Source organism: Macrobrachium nipponense, chromosome 36 (genome assembly GCF_015104395.2).
Source record: "Macrobrachium nipponense isolate FS-2020 chromosome 36, ASM1510439v2, whole genome shotgun sequence".
Classification (NCBI taxonomy): Eukaryota; Metazoa; Arthropoda; class Malacostraca; order Decapoda; family Palaemonidae; genus Macrobrachium; species Macrobrachium nipponense.
The window spans coordinates 23,609,291-23,626,790 of record NC_087220.1 but is presented as its reverse complement, the minus strand read 5'-3'; positions in this window follow the sequence as shown (position 1 = coordinate 23,626,790).

Sequence of the window (17,500 nt, the reverse complement as noted above, 5' to 3'; positions counted from 1 at the left end):
AAACTGAATATTGTTGCGCGAGAAGGATATACAGGGTGTCCATAAAGTCCCAGTATTAATCTGGGCAATAAATACTTGTAATAGTAATGGGACTAAATGGACACCCTGTATATCAAGGTTTCTTCTCCTCCATAGAAGGAATTCAAATTTACCGCACAATTGCATGTTAATGTTAGTGCTGTAAATAAAATGGTACGAGAATGTTGGCAAATTAAGTTCAAGAAGGCATTAATAATGATTGCCATATGTAGAGAAGTAATTTACTAATAGCTAATCGCAGATGTTAAAATATAGATAACAAAAAAGCTATTATAATTTCCAGAGAGAGAGAGAGAGAGAGAGAGAGAGAGAGAGAGAGAGAGAGAGAGAGAGAGAGACTTAAAATCTATAGTACTGAGCTATTAAAGTATCAAATCAGATAAACATTACATGCATCCAAAGAGAAAATTACGGGGATAGAGAAATAACTATTATTAAACATTTAAAGATCAGTTTAATGTCCCATGTATCTCGAGATAACAAACTTTAGTCATTATCTGAGTAAAAGATCTGTAATCAAAAGTAACTGGACCGAAACCTATAAAACAATTTCTTTTTGAAAATTCTGAAGAGATTCAGCTTCCACACAATGTCCTAATATTATTTGTGTAATATCCTGAATACAAAGCACCTGAAAGAGAAAAACAAATTGGAAATGGTTTTCTGAGAAAGATTGGATACGGCTTAAAGCTGTTCCTGTATTAAAAAAAAAAAAAAAAAAAAAAAAAAAAAAAAAAACTATTTAAAGTTCGCTGTGATTATGAAATTCTCAATGTAAAAATAATTCCAGGTGACTCAAAAATTTAAGAAACTGTCGCATTATCATTATTATTATTATTATTATTATTATTATTATTATTATTATTATTATTATTATTATTATTATATTATTATTATTATTATTATTATTATTATTATTATTATTATTATTATTATTATTATTATTAAATTTTTTTTGTTCTATCACAGTCCTCCAATTCGACTGGTTGGTATTTAAAGTATGGGGTTCCAGGTTGCATCCTGCCTCCTTAGAAATCCATCACTTTTCTTACTGTATGCGCCGTTTCTAGGATCACACTCTTCTGCATGAGTCCTGGAGCTACTTCAGCCTCTAGTTTTTCCAGATTCCTTTTCAGGGATCTTGGGATCGTGCCTAGTGTTCCTATGATTATGGGTTTAATTTCCACTGGCATATCCCATATCCTTCTTATTTCTATTTTCAGGTCTTGATACTTATCCGTTTTTTCCCCTCTCTTTCTCTTCAACTCTGGTGTCCCATGGTATTGCGACATCAATGAGTAATACTTTCTTCTTGATTTTGCATAATCAACGTCACGTCTGGTCTATGTGCACGTATCACCCTATCTGTTCTTATACCATAGTCCCAGAGGATCTTTGCCTGATCGTTTTCGATCACTCCTTCATGTTGGTGTTCGTACCACTTATCACTGCAAGGTAGCTGGTGTTTCTTGCACAGGCTTCAGTGGAGGGCTTTTGCTACTGAATCATGCCTCTTTTTGTACTGGTTCTGTGCAAGTGCCGGGCATTTGCTTGCTATGTGGTTTATGGTTTCATTTTTCGTATTGCACTTCCTACATATGGGAGAGATGTTATTTCCGTCTATCGTTCTTTGAACATATCTGGTTCTTAGGGCCTGATCTTGTGCCGCTGTTATCATTCCTTCAGTTTCCTTCTTTAGCTCTCCCCTCTGTAGCCATTGCCAATTGTCATCACTGGCTAGTTCTTTAGTCTGTCTCATGTATTGTCCGTGCAATGGTTTGTTATGCCATTCCTCTGTTCTGCTTGTCTTTCTCCTGTCTCTATATATCTCTGGGTCTTCGTCTACTTTAATCAGCCCTTCTTTCCATGCACACTTGAATCACTCTTCTTCACTGGTCTTCATATATTGCGCAGTGCTCAGTTCTCGATGTTGACGCAGTCCTCTATGCTCAGTAGTCCCCTCCCTCCTTCCTTTCATGTTATGTATAGTCTGTCTGTATTTTCTCTTGGGTGTAGTGCTTTCTGTGTTGTCATATGTTTCCTGGTTTTCTGATCTATGCTGCGAAGTTCTGCCTTCGTCCACTCCACTATACCTGCGCTATATCTGATTACTGGCACTGCCCATGTGTTTATGGCTTTTATCAAATTTCCGGCATTGAGTTTTGACTTGAGTATCGCCTTGAGTCTCTGCATATATTCTTTCCTGATCGTGTCCTTCTTCTCTTGATGTTTTATACCCCCTCCTTCCATTATTCCCAGGTATTTGTATCCTGTCTCATCTATGTGTTTGCTGTTGTTCCCCTTTGGTAGCTTTATCCCTTCAATCCTTGTTACTTTGCCCTTTTGTATGTTGACTAAGGCGCATTTTTCTATTCCAAACTCCATCCTGATGTCCCCAGATACAATCCTTACAATCTGGATTACGGTATCTATTTCCTTGATGCTCATATTTCATACCATACAGCTTGATGTCGTCCATGAACATCAGATGGCTAATTCTGTTGCCTCTTTTCTTGAGTTGGTACCAAGCATCCATCTTCTGCAGTACTTTTGTCATGGGAATCATGGCTACTACGAAGAGTAGTGGGGACAGTGAGTCGCCTTAGAAGATCCCTCTCCTGATATTAACCTCCACTATTCTTATTCCAAAGCTTGTAAGTATTGTATTCCAGTTGCGCAATGTTTTTTTCCTCTGCCCCATATCTTTTCAGGCATTCTATTAGCCATGTGTGTGGTACCATGTCGAAGGCTTTCTTATAGTCTATCCATGCCATGCTTAGGTTGGTTTTCCTTCTCTTACTGTTCTTCATTACCATTTTGTCTATCAGGAGCTGGTCTTTTGTGCCCCTACACTTCCTTCTGCAGCCTTTCTGTTGGTTGGGGATGGTGTTTGTATCCTCTAGGTGATACCTGTTAGTAACTTCCACATTTTTGGTAGGAAGGTGATAGGCCTGTAGTTACTGGCTATATTTCCCTTATTCTTGTCTTTCTCGACTAAGGATGTTCTTCCTGTGGTCATCCATTTGGGCGTATGGTGATTTGTGATACAATGCTTGAGTTGTTCAGCTATTCTTGGGTTTAGGCCCTTGAAGTTTTTGAGCCAGTATCCATGGACTTCATCGGGACCTGGGTCTTTCCAGTTAGGCATTTTCTTTAGTTGGTGTCTGACTGTGTCTGTCGTGATGTTAGTGAATCTTTGTTTTATTCTCCCTGTTTCTTCAGCCTTGACTTCCAGGAGCCATGTTGCATGTTTGTTGTGTGATACCGTATTGCTCCAGATCTTTTCCCAGAGTCTCTTACTTGGTTCAGATTCAGGAATTTCTTGGTGTGTCTTCCCCTCTTAGTTGGCTGTATGGTCTTTTCTGGTTGGTTCCGAATAGTTTGTTCTGCTGGTATCCCTTATTCCTGTTCATGTACCATTGGATCTTATGTGCTTTGGCCTTGAGCCTCTGTTTTAAATCTTCTATTGTGTTGTTTAGTCCCCTGTCCTGTACTTTGTATTTCTCGTTTAGTTCCTCCCTTGTTTTCTTGCTTCTTACCCTTTTTTCTGCCATGATTTGCTTTTCCAAGTGCCTTTTCCAAGGCGGTTGATGTTTTGGTTTTTGTTGGGGTGGTTGTGCTGGTGGTGTTGGTGTTCGTATCCCCATCAGTTCTGCTACTAATCTTGCTCCTGCATATGTCAAGTTATTTCTTGGTGTTGTAGGCTTTCATGGAGGGGATCTTTGTTCTCTCTGTATCTGGCTTCATCCATTGTCTGATCTTTTCTACCCATTCCGTACTGTCTATTACTTCGTCGGTGTTTCTTCGTATGTCGTTGTTTGATACCTCATCATCCCTGAAGTCTTCTGTGGCATCGTCTCTCAGTTCGTTTTCTTGTAATTCGTTGCCATGTGTCATTTCCTTTTCCAATTCCTCTCTTTCTGTTGGGGAGAGCCAGTTCTTTTTCTTTATGTTCCTTACTTGGTCTACCAGCCTCTGCTCTTTTTGGGGGGTGTTATTCCTCTCATTCCAGATGTTGACCAACCTTCTTCGGGTTGCTTCTGATGTAGCATCTCCATATTTCCTTATTTTCTTTTCTTGTCCATTTCTTTTTCTGGTTTGCTTCTGTAGCTCCATCATCTGGTTGTTGGTTACTGTCGTTGTGGTGGTCAGCTGCTGGGAGACGACCTCCATGTACCTGACCGTTTTCCCCTTCAATTGGGTTGAATACCTGGCTGCCGGACGAAGCTCCTCTGTTGCCAGAGGTTCCATTTACGTCGTTGTCATTAAACCTTCATTTCTTTCCATCATTGCTGAGTTTTGCTATTTAACCCATAGCTGGACCCTACCCCATCAGGAATAAGTACTCATTTACAGCTGAGTAGACTGAGGAAATTATGGTAAAGATCCTTTCCCAAGGAATCAACGCCGAGGAGAGCGGTCACCCATCCAACGACTGACAAGCCCCAATGTTGTTTAACCAGTCAATTGACGGCCTAACCCACTCTGGCCCGGCGCCACATTATTATTATTATTATTATTATTATTATTATTATTATCATTATTATAATTATTATTATTATTATTATTATTATTATTATTATTATTATTATTATTATTAGCGTCGGACGTGAATCTTTACCAAACAGTACAAATAATTCATGTTGTCCTCATCAAGCGGTATTAATTAATTTTCCAGCACAATTCATTTCTTCGAGTTTCAAACAGTAAAAGGGAAAGTGTGCGTTCATAATACTATGGACAAAATCTATATTTACCGGAAAAAGAATATTATCTTCACTTGAGCTTGCAGATATCATCTGTTATAAATACGACGTTCTTTATGATCATAAGAAAAAAGTCCCAACATATTATAAATAAATCTACATTATGCAGTTCTCAAAAAATATAGCTTGAGGCCACTAGATCAAAAGAATGGATTCTATATCTTTGAAGACCTATGAGCTTCACATAAAATACGATTTTTCTTTAGATGATGAAATGCAACTGAAGCTTTTTTACTATTTTTTTAATAAAATGTTTTCCCCCTAAAAAAAAAAAAAAAAAAAAGACTCGGTTACGTCTACCCACGAAAGATAAATAATGCCCTGTTATGCCAAGAGGGATGGTAGGCTTTAGTAACATGGAATGCAGGACAACTTATGAAGATTGAGATTACAAAATCATTTCTTACAACCGATAAAAGGAGATTCCCTCATGACCGTGAGGGAATCTCCCTTTTTTATTTTTGTATCCATGAAAAAAGACATTTAATGTACCTCTTGCATTTCTCGATAGATACATTTAGAACAATACTTTTTTTTTATTGAATTTCTTAAGAGTTAATCTGGAAGCAAATCATATTAGTCTGGTCTAGCATTCTCTTAATCATAAGATAATAAAACACCACGTACGCAAAATTCCGATTATGGTTTTTGAACCGACAAGGAAAGCAGATGATTCCAGAGTGAAAATAAATAAACTCAAAAGTGCTAGAAATGATTGAATATATTTTATTTTATTTTCACAAGATAAATCTGAATCGTTAGCCTCCCTTCTCCCTTCCTTTCTCCTAATGTTCTTTTTCTGTTTTTCCTACTCACTGCCATTGTAATGTTTAATTTTTGCTACTAATTCTATTTATTTCGTTCTCAGCGTTCTTTGTTTATCTTATTTATTTCCCTTTTATTCCATTCCTGCTCGTCATTTCAGTATTTGTTTTATATCCTTAGATACTAATTTTCTCCACTCTTCCTTCATTCTTTTAGGATGAAAATTTTTCTTATATATTCAATATCGTGTGATAAAATGATGAAGCATATAAGAAAATGTATAATAATTCATTAGTCATAAAGAAGGAAAGGACCGCCTCTACTCAGAAAACTTGAGCAAAATTAAGCTTCCTTCCTAAAGATCTGATTAACTGTCAAAGTTTCTACTGCAAGCCTTGAATTAGTTTTAGGAAAATAAAAATGATATTTTCTGAAGAAAATTCAGATCTTGAATTAATGAGCTTTCCTCTCTCTGACAAAGAAGCAATTTTTATCAGTTTAATCGATTTATGACCCTTGTGACTGCATATGCTGACATTACTCATGCAAGATTTCATTAGATTAATCAATTCATGTGTCTTATGACGCCATATGGTGATTTTACCCATGCAAGTTTTCATCATATTAGTCGATTCATGAGTCTTATGACTTCATGTGCCTATTTTACCAAAGCAAGGTTTTGGTCAGGTTAATCGATTCATGAGTCGAATGACTCCATATGCTGATTTTACCAATACAAGTTTTCATCAGATTTATATATTCATGAGTCTTTTGAGTACATACGCTGAATTTACCAATGCATGTTTTTATCAGATTAATCGATTCATGAGGCTTATGATTCCTTATGCTGATTTTACCAAAGCAACTTCTCATGAGATTTATCGATTCATTAGTCTTATGGGTATGCTGACTTTACCAATGAAAGTTTTCAACCAGGTTAATTGATTCATGAGCGTATGGACTAAATATGCTGCCTTACCAAGTGCGTTGAAAGCTATTTGTATTAAGTTTCTTTGGGAGTCTGGTTTTGTACCTTGCCTGTTCATAATAATTGTGGAGCGATCTTCACGTGTATGTTGGTTCAGTCTCTTCTTCAGATTCTTTTTGAACACATGGCCAAGCTTCCTTTCTCCGTGTAACGTTTTAAAACAAATGTATGGAAACAAGAAAGATAAACAATGAAACAAATCAGTCAGAATAAATGAGCCATAGTCTGGTGGATGGATATGTAAAAGAAATGATATAAAAATGATGTAATTAACTTGTAAAAAGGCATATGCTAAAAATGGTTTTTATGATAGAATTGATAATGTAAGCTCTACTAATATTTCTCATAAATAAAATAACTTATTATGATAACCATAAAATAGGAAATCCTGGATATTCTGACCACTTTTTCTTCAATACTGTTTCCTTTACATTAGAATAGGTTCTCTTTTATCTTCCTATGTTATCGAAGTCTCTACTTTTTCGAAAATAAGAGATAGCAAAGTGCAATTCTCGTACCATTGTTATTTCATGCTACGAAAAAGAGGATTTCTATTTTTGTACATTCAACAATAATTCTCCTTTGACAACGAACATACATCGACGCAATAGGCATAATGTAATTTTATTAGAAGCATATTATATCTTGGTAATAATCGTAATTAATTATGAGCGTTGGTTCTGCAAGGGAAAGTGCTTTAATTAAGTTCCTCATAGTATTAATTTAATGAAACACCATTCATTTATATTCTTTCTTATATCTTTTACTTCCGGAAAGTGGGGATTATCAGAGTAATTGTCAAGATTTATTTCTCAATTTCCTTTGTATTTCACTGTACATTTTCTTTTTATTATTTTCGATAATTTTTTCAATATTGCCATTCAGTCTGTTAAAATTATGCTTCACAAGTTAGCCACATTCTCAAATTGACACATAAATGTGCGCTTATTAGGGAAAACAATAACAAAAAATAATTATATTTCAATTATATATCTTTTGACGACCAGACAGTATAGGTTGACAGAGGCATCACATAATGACTGCCAGATATAGTGTCAAAATCTTTAAGAAAACACATTTCATAACGAATAGGATGTTGTCAGGTTTGCACCGTTGCAAGACCCTTGCAATTGAAACTCTCATCTACTAGTCATGCTAAAGCTAGAAGTAAAGAAAAAAAAAAATCTTTTCAGCATTTTGAGTTTTGAAACCTTCAAACTGGTTGTAAATAATTTTAAATAGGTTTTTCGTAACAGACATTCCAGTCTTTTCAATACCATGCGTATCTAACTGCTTATTTTTTTTATATGTCTGTTTCTTGTATTTTACTTTGAATGTCTGTAAACTTTGTGCGCTAGTTAATAGACAGCTCTCGATAAGGCCAGTGGAGCCGAACCTGTTGACTCACGAGAATTTTCCGCTTTTCTTTTTTCCCTTGGACTACAACCTCATATCTCTAGTAGGAAAGGTAACTGGCTGCGCCAGGCATTTCCTTCGCAAATGGAAAAAATTCCTGACGAAGTTGAAGAAGAGGAACGAAAGACTGGCATTAAACTTTCTACCGTAGAAACATTTTCTATGGCCAATTTTGTAATTCTGTTGCGCAAACGTTTTCTTCCGATTTGGGAATTGGGCACTCTTTTTTTTAAAGGATCTTTCATTCTTTTTTTCTAATTTTCTCTCCCCTCTACTCACCCTCCTAGAGATCTGAAATTTCTCTAAGGATATATGACTCGCCAATAACTTTATTAACTCCAGTTTCAATCCTGACATGGAGGAAACCGTTTGTTTTACTTCCTTCTTAGGATAATCGTTTCATAATTTCCAGTGAAAATCACATCAACACGTATAGAATGGTTGGGAACTTTACATACAAGTGCACAAACAGTTTTATGATTTTTCAATTTACAAAATACAAGTTTTCGAAGACAGTGTCTTTTCTTTAGGTACTGATGCATCGTGCCTGAAGAAGGAGACTGCATGTCTTCGAAGCTTATACTTTGTAAACAAAATGTTTTGGAATCTAAACCATACCGTCTTATTGAAGCCTGAACACGAGTAATATGAAGATATATTTACAAATACAGAGAAATTGTGTGGCTATTTTCTGATATGTATTGTCACTCATATTAGTTCATGGATGTCTCCGGGCTGAATTCCATCCAACCCCTATCTGGACAACGGGTCTGTATTGTGACGTAACACGGGCACACACCAGAGCTGCAGCAAAGTTAGGTAGTTGAACATTTGGCCAGTTTCACACTCTCAGAAATCTCTCTCAAACATCCATGAACTTATATGAGTGACTGTACCAGGTGTTTGTATTGTCAGGTTTAGTGGTAGTTTCCCCGGAACAATATTCTTCAGACTGTTCCTTTCTGATGGTTGTTACACTTGTTGATGTGTTCTTGTGTGTGTTTTTTTATGTAAGGGTAGCTGATGTCAGCTACGATGTGTTTAATTTCTTAATTAAGTCTGTAGGAGACCGTCTTAGAATCAGTAAACGAAAGTATAAGCATCTTATCCATGAAAAATTCTAATAACCAAATTTTTGCGACACACTTTCCAGTCGCGTATTCTAGATTGAAACAATTAGAGCCACAATAAAAACCAGTCGCGTTTATTGCATCAAAGCAATTAAACACAAATATAATAATTATTATAAAAATAAGATTTGAGAACTCAGATCCAGGAGTGAGGAAAGTGAAAGGAAGGCGTTCCAAAATGAGTCTATAAACAGCAAATTAGGCAATGTCGTTTTGTTAAAAGAGACTATCAAATGTTTAAGTCAGTTTCATTATGTGCTCTTCCACCAATACTGAAAGCTTTATACTTTCAATGGATTTTACACATTTTCAAGTCATTCTGTGGATGATGATTGGACAACTTTACTACCAGTTCTTCAATCTTGTCACTTTGAGTAGCCTAACGTGTTTTATGCTTTGTACCAGACATTCAAGACAGGGATACTGAGACATGGACCGGATAGTTACTGGGTTTTTGGGAATAAATCTATAAATTTTACTTGAAGGAGAAACGTTTGAAAACTATGGAGTCCTTCTTTCCTAAGTATACCCTTAAATAGGGAAGGAAAAGTAGCAAACATTGTCACTTTTGGTGCCGTAAAGGTAATAGATAGGTCATCTATCTTTTCACAAGCATTTTAACTTTTCTTTGAAAAAAGCCCCGAAGGAAATGAAATTGTCTTGAAAATATTTGGTTAGACTTGATGAAGCGTAAACCAATGCGATGCACGAGGAAAAGCCCTTTGAGGCAGGGTCGAGATAGCGTTCATCATAAAGTAGAAAAAAACTAAATAATAAATAGGAATAAAAAATAAAACTGTTAACATTCTCACTTAGCCTGAACAAGCTCTGTTCTTAAAAACCCCTGTGCAAAAGCCTTGGTTATCCCTAGAACAAGAGGTTCTTAACAAAGTAAATCATTCCCAGTTAGTCCCCCATAGACACCCCAAAGTCTTTCCTTATTTCCCTTTTCCATATCATATATATTCTAACCGACGCTTCAAGTCTATCATAAAACTTTCAATAATAAAAAAAAATATATTTTCTTTACCACGTATCTAAACTATCTTTTAAGTGGCTTGTAATTCAACGTTGGCCTTTTTCTACGTCGAAATCCATTACCTTTCAAAATTGGCATGTAATTATATCCTGATAAAGAATTAATCTGCATAATTCTCCTCTATAAAGTCTCTTATTATCAGTCTAGCTTTCTTAAATGAAATATTACCACACACCTTACCTAGTAAATAGGCGCCTTAGTGACCTTTTCCTGTACACAGTGGAACAATGATTCCTCTCACTCAGTTTCTCTGGAGCCTTTCACTTTTTCAGATACGCCTTTTCCAAAACCTCCGCTGGCTTTTAAGTATATTTGTAAGTATGTATGGTTGACTGTGTTACTGTGTCAGCCGGTTTTATAGTTTACTTTTTTATCGTGAATATGAATCTATGTCGTATTTAAAATGCATGAAAATTCCCTACCATTTTCTTTGCAGGATTGTGGAATTTCATTCTCCTTTATCCTGCTACTCCCCTGTTCCTTGGTAATCTTGGAAGATCACCCAACGTAGCCAGAACATTATCATAATCCACTATGCTTCACTTACATCCTTTTACTATCGTTCCACGCTTGGAACGCCCTTTTAGTCAATATATCATTACGATCACCGAAGAGTGAAGCCATTTGATTTAAGTTCCTAGCACATAAAAATTGTAATCCGCAAACTACAGTTTTCATGGATATGTATCTAGATATATATATATATATTATATATATATAATATATATGATATATATATATATATATTATATTTATAATTAAATATATATATATATATATATATCTATATAATATATATATTATATATTATGATGTATATATATATATATATATTATATATATGTATATATAGACTATATATATATCTATGTAATGCTATATATATATATAATATATACTATGTATATATATAATTTATATTAGCCTATATATATATCTGTATATTATAATACATGTATTATACATTATATATCTTATATCTATATATATTATTATATATCTGATATAATATCTATATATATAAATATATGATATTATATATATTATTATATATGTATAATATAGATATATATATATACTATTATATATATATGTATATCTATGGTAAAAGGAATATATTATATATATAATATATTATATATATATCTTATATCTATAATATATATATATATATATATATATATATATTACGCTACATATATATATATATATATATATATATATAATATATATACATACCTATTATATATTTAATTAATTAAACATAATATAAATTTATATATATATATATATATATATATATTATATACTATACCTATATATATATGTATCTATATATACCTATATCTATATATCTATAATCTATATATATCTATATAACGTACTAGTATATATATATATAGACTATATATCTCATCCTATATGTGTGTAATATATGTCTATATAGATCTATCTATATCCCTATATCTATCTACTCTGTTTCATATATATATCATATACTCGTATATATTATATATATATAATATATTATATATATATATATTTATATATATTTGCGTTAAAAGCAATTGCCTGTTTTTAGTGCATTTATAGGTTTTCTTCAGGTATCTCATACCGGCGAAGTTTTTTCCGTTCTCGTTCGTCACATTTCTGGTGAAAATACGCAAGACTTCCTTCTTTCATTATGAATTTGTCGCGAAAGCTGTTTCGCCTTTATGGCTTATCAAGCGCACCTGAAAATTCAATCTGACCTTTCGGCCTATATTATTTTCATCGTGTGGGAGGTATGACCTTGAGGTATGGGTACCTGGTTGTCTATGGATTAACAGTTTGAGGTGTTGCTTTGGATACAAAAGAACATAAAGACATTATTACCTGTGACAATACAGTAAAAGTTTCCTTAAATGTACGTTTAAAATTTAATATTGTTACATGTTGGTTTAAGATAGAAATTACAAAATTAATACAGGAATGAAATAAATATAGAAATCTTAATGCGGAATAAAAATGTATGTCTATTATTTTTATAGCATGCATAAAGGGTATAAGAGATTAATTTCTAGGCCTAGAAGTAAGGCTCATACAGCATAAATTCTTAAAAACTGGGCAAAATCTAATGCACATTCATTTTCATTTAAGTGCAAAACCACCACCGAATAACTTGGATGTATTTTCAGTATTGCAAAGGGTCAAGATATGTCATCATCACGACATCTTTTTAGATCTGCTTAATAAAATTTACTTTTTCATTGTAATTTCCATGTTTCGTCGGGCGGGCCTTTTTTCCATTAGACCCTGTATCTGTTAACATTGTTAAAATGACCTCAAAGATTATATTTACTGATTAAATAAAATCATTGCCTTGAGTTTTGTTTTGTTGTAATGGTTATGTCTGTCATGTATTGTGAATTATGGTTTTTTGTTTACCAAGTTCTGAAATGGTTGTCCACCAAAATCCTTTAATTTGTCTGGACCTTGTGTCTGGATGATTGTCTTAAACCTTTACTTGGCAACCCATTGTTGTATGCTTGTTGTTGGCAAGGTTTTTCCGTCTTCCAGGTGTTTCCGGATTCTAAGGTACTAAGCTCTTTATATCCTTATCTGTTCAGCTATACTAATCTTCTTGTGATTGGTCTTTTCCCCGTATGTATATCGTCCCTCCATGCTCGAAAGGACGTTTAACGTCGGAAGATCTTACGGATCCTCCTTCGTTTATTTTTCCTTTGTGGCATTTTATCTTTATATATATATATATAATAGTATATATTATATATTATATATATATATATATGTATATATATATATATATAGTATATATATATATATATATAGATATATATATATATATATATATATAAGGTGCCCCAATAATTCAGTTTTTAGATTCATCCCGCTTGTCATATAGTTCACACAGCCTTCCATCTTTCAAAAATTCTTTCCCAAGTCATAGCGAGTATAATAACGCATCTTTGGGGCACTCGACCTACATTAGCACCTTTCACTGCATCTTTGAGAACACCTGCGTCACTATTAACTTCAGACGAGACCAGGAAGCTGGGAGTCCCTTAAGACTATTGTTAGGGTTCCTGTCCAATGCCGAGGGGAAAGGGTGACGGATTAAAATTTCACACCACTCCTCCTTCTATTGTGTCATTAACACCTCTGCTCTGGAGGCCGACCTCTTTTGACCTAACGGTGGTCCATTAAAGATCTGGCCTGCCCTTGCTTTTTGCACTTGGTAGTTCTACCTATTCTAACGTTTCTCTCCCTTGCAATACCCCACTTTTGTCTGTAGATAATGAAGACACAAGATTCTGTCGAAATACTATTCTCTTCCAGCACTACCTGAGGATTAAGAAGGTCTCTTTGGAAGATAGGTCAATGCCTACAGTCGATTGGAAAACATCTTAGATGGCAGCTACAGACAGGTATACAGACACCCCAGATTGCCTTCAGAAGTCAGGAAGGTGGGAGGCCCTGTCATGAACCCTAGAGGTGTAGGTATCTCTGGACCTAGCTGTCCTTAGTGAGTTGAGAGACACTTACCAGTCCCAGCAAGAAGCCTTCCATTTTGGTCTTATACTCCAAACAAGATTTCTACTACACCTCACAACATACCACTCACCGTTGTGCAACCAGTCATTTCAGTCATGCCCTATCTACTCCCTTCATTGTAGTTTGCAGACATACATTCCTCAACGACCGCTTCTACTTGCTCATTCTACAACAAGAATCAATTCCACGGACTCAGTCAGGTAAATTGCTGAGAACTCTATTTTCGACTAGTCTCCAATGACAGTAATCCAGTCCCTATTCCTGAAACCTCTCCATTCCCATTCCTTAGACCCTCAAAACTTTTTTGAATTTTGTTTCACAAATCCATTCCACTGAACAGTGAAATTTTGTTGCAGTGGCATAAATATTCATGTTGCTATACTCTAGCTACGAAAGGTTGAGACTTTCCTACAATTAGTGGCATTGATACGTCTCCCATCTTGCGAAGGTTATTTATCATAATCAAAAGAGGTACATTTTCTGGGTTTCCTGGGTTAGGTTAATCCGAGAGTGTTCCATATATGAACGTACTGTCCAGCTATTTGCTTTATTTCACAGTAATTTCGTTTTAAAGTAATATATGCCATGTGCATGTATGCTTACGTTTAACATATGTACTTATATGTATAGAAGGTATACATATGTACACATATATGAAAGGTGTATATATATATTTACACATATGTATGGATATACACATACACATCCAAATAGATTAGGTTTATATATATATATATATCTATATAGATATAGTATTATGTATATATATATATTCTTATCTATATATATATATATATATATATTAATATATATATATATACATATATATATATATATATAATATATATATATATATATATATATATATATATATATATATAATATATATATAATAAGGTTTTTTTGCCACGAAGGAAAAAATGAAAAAAACGAGATAGCCGAGTACTTTCGGTCCTAGTCGGACCCTTACTGAGGCATACTTGATTTTTACAGAGGACACATAGTCAAAGAAAGGCATAGTATACAACTGACGCTACCAGATTAAGCCATAAGGCCGATTTTCACTCCTACAGAGAGAGAGCGCCGTAGTGCCTCACCTTGAAGGATACTCGTATATAACAAGTGATTCCTGCCAGAAAACGTACATTTGAAAACTAACACAGGAGCATATACATTTTAATATCATGAATTTTAACAAAATGTTTCCCAACAAAATTTTATTATTAATGAAAAGACGAAAGAAAATAGAAATATATATATATATATATAATATATATATATATATATATATATATATAATATATATAATATATATATATATATATATATATATATAATCTATTGGCAAGAAAAAGAGGGAGAGGAGAATTATCGAACCAAGAGAAGAGAGAGAGAGAAGTGAGAGAGAGAATAATACTAGATACATGTGGGACTAATTTTTATTTGTTGTTCCATTTTAATTTTCAGGTCTTCATAAACATCTTACAGATATATGGGTTTCCCAAATGGTACACTCCCAGACAAGATTTAGGTTGTTTTTATTAGTAATTTGTGTAATTGCCGATCCAGTATGATTTTTACGTTGAACTATCATTAGATCTATCAATTACCGAGGTATCACCCAAATTATACAAATCACTAATAAAAACAACTAAATCTTTAGTCTGGGAATGTACTATTTGGAACCTATATTTGTAAGATGGTTTATGCAGGACCTCAAATTAGTGAACAACTTAAATTAGTCCCACTGTATATAGTGTATTATTTCTTCTCGTCTCTCTCCTCTCCTCTTCTCCGTCTCTCTCTGGTTCGATATTCTCTTCTCCCTCTTTCTCTTGTTCGTATTCTAATATTATTAATTGTTATATATATGTATATATTATATATATAATATATATATATCTTATCTATATATAGATATATATATGTTTTTTTTTTTTTTTTTTTTTTTTTTTTCGTCTTTTCACTTAATAATAATTTTTGGGGAAAAATTTTGTGTAAAAATTCATGTTATTTTAAATGCATATGCTCCTGTGTTGTTTTCAAATTGTACGTGTTTTTCTGGAAGAATCACTTGTTTACTACTGGTATCCTTCACGGTGTGTCTTAGCCGTACGGCGCTCCTCCTCTCTATAGAATGAAATCGCCCTTATGGCTAATCGGGTTTGTGTCAGTTTGTATATTAAGCCTTCCTTTTGACTATGGTGTTCTTTGTAAATCGTATGCCTCAGTAATGGGTCCCCGAATAGGACAGAAGTACTCGTGCTATCTCGCTTTTCATTTTTCCTTCATGGCAAAAACTTTATTTATACTAGCATCACGTTTTATATAGTTTTAGTGATCAGTTACACATGATATATATATATATATATATATATTATATTATATATAATAATCTATATAGATATATATATATTATATATATATATATATAGCCCAAATTAATTTTGCATTAAGTATATAACGAGAAAAAGTACAGCGAGGTCCAGTAGTATGAGTGTTTTGATCTCCGTGTTTTTGCTTTTTACGGCGAATGGAGGGAGGTTCCAGAACAACCCTCTTCTTAACTGTGAACCCTTAATGATCACCTCCCTTTATCATCCTACTGAGGAAAGGCGCGCGCTCAAAAATCTACTGAAAATCCACCAACTTGGTCCACTCTTTTTTCCTGAAAAATTTGAACGAGTTAAAGAAAAATATGGCAGCAGTGCTAAACACCCTCGAGTTTCAACCTTTTGTAGCCAGAGTATAAGTGAAGTGATTTAGTCATGTTCTTTAATACTGATTTTGTTGTGTTTCGTGGCAAGCATTTTGAGTAAACATCTGCTTGAAACATAGTGTGAACTTTATAAAGTTTTGTTTTTCCACCAGAGGTATAGTAAATTCTTGCAATATCTTCGCTTCGAGTCTCAGCACTGATTGGAGTTAGGTTGTGCCAGTTTTGAAAGGCAATTGCTTCCACACTTCGAAGATTGAGAATGTGCAATAAACCTTCAGTGCAGGGATGACAATGAAACAATATGCTGACAAATTGACTTTATGACCTCTGCTTTTAGATCTACTGATGACCGGCCCGGCTCCAATGTTATTCAATTGCCAATATCTCCTAAAATATTGAAGATAAAAGAAAAATTCTTTAAATTTCATTCCATATAAGATTTATTTTTAGAATGTCATAAACTCACATTCAAATTATGTTTTCATTATACCATTATAATTTTATCAAAACTGATGATTTCAGCACCAAATTCGATAGTTTTCTCGAATATAAGGCTTAGTTAAACTGTCTTCTCACCGCCTCTGTAAAGAATCATTTCGTATTGTGTCGTTTGTCATTTTATCAGCAGTTTAATGCTGGGAGACTATTTGAATACAATCAACGATACCATTAATGTAGAGAGAGTTCAGAGATACCTATTATAGTTAATCCTTTGAGTGTTTAGCTTGAAGCTTCGCGAGTTATCGCCCTAAGGGCACCCTATTGGTCCATCTAGCTTTTTTCGATACTTCTCCCCTCGTGATTTCTTCATTCACCTCGAAGCCCTTTTCTCTTTATCGTTGTCTTGTCTCCAGTTACCTCTCTCTCATCTACTGATACTGATACTGGAATCTTTGCCAAATAAGAACCCGAGCGTACTTAAACTCATTTATTCCGAGACTGCTTCTTCAGATTTTTCTTCTTGTTTCCTCTATCTAATTATTTCAGACGCTTTTTGATTAAAAATTCAGTTCAGTCCATCAATTCTATCATCATTTTGGTTGTCCAATCACTTGCTGTTGTTTCCAAAAGTTACTGATTGCA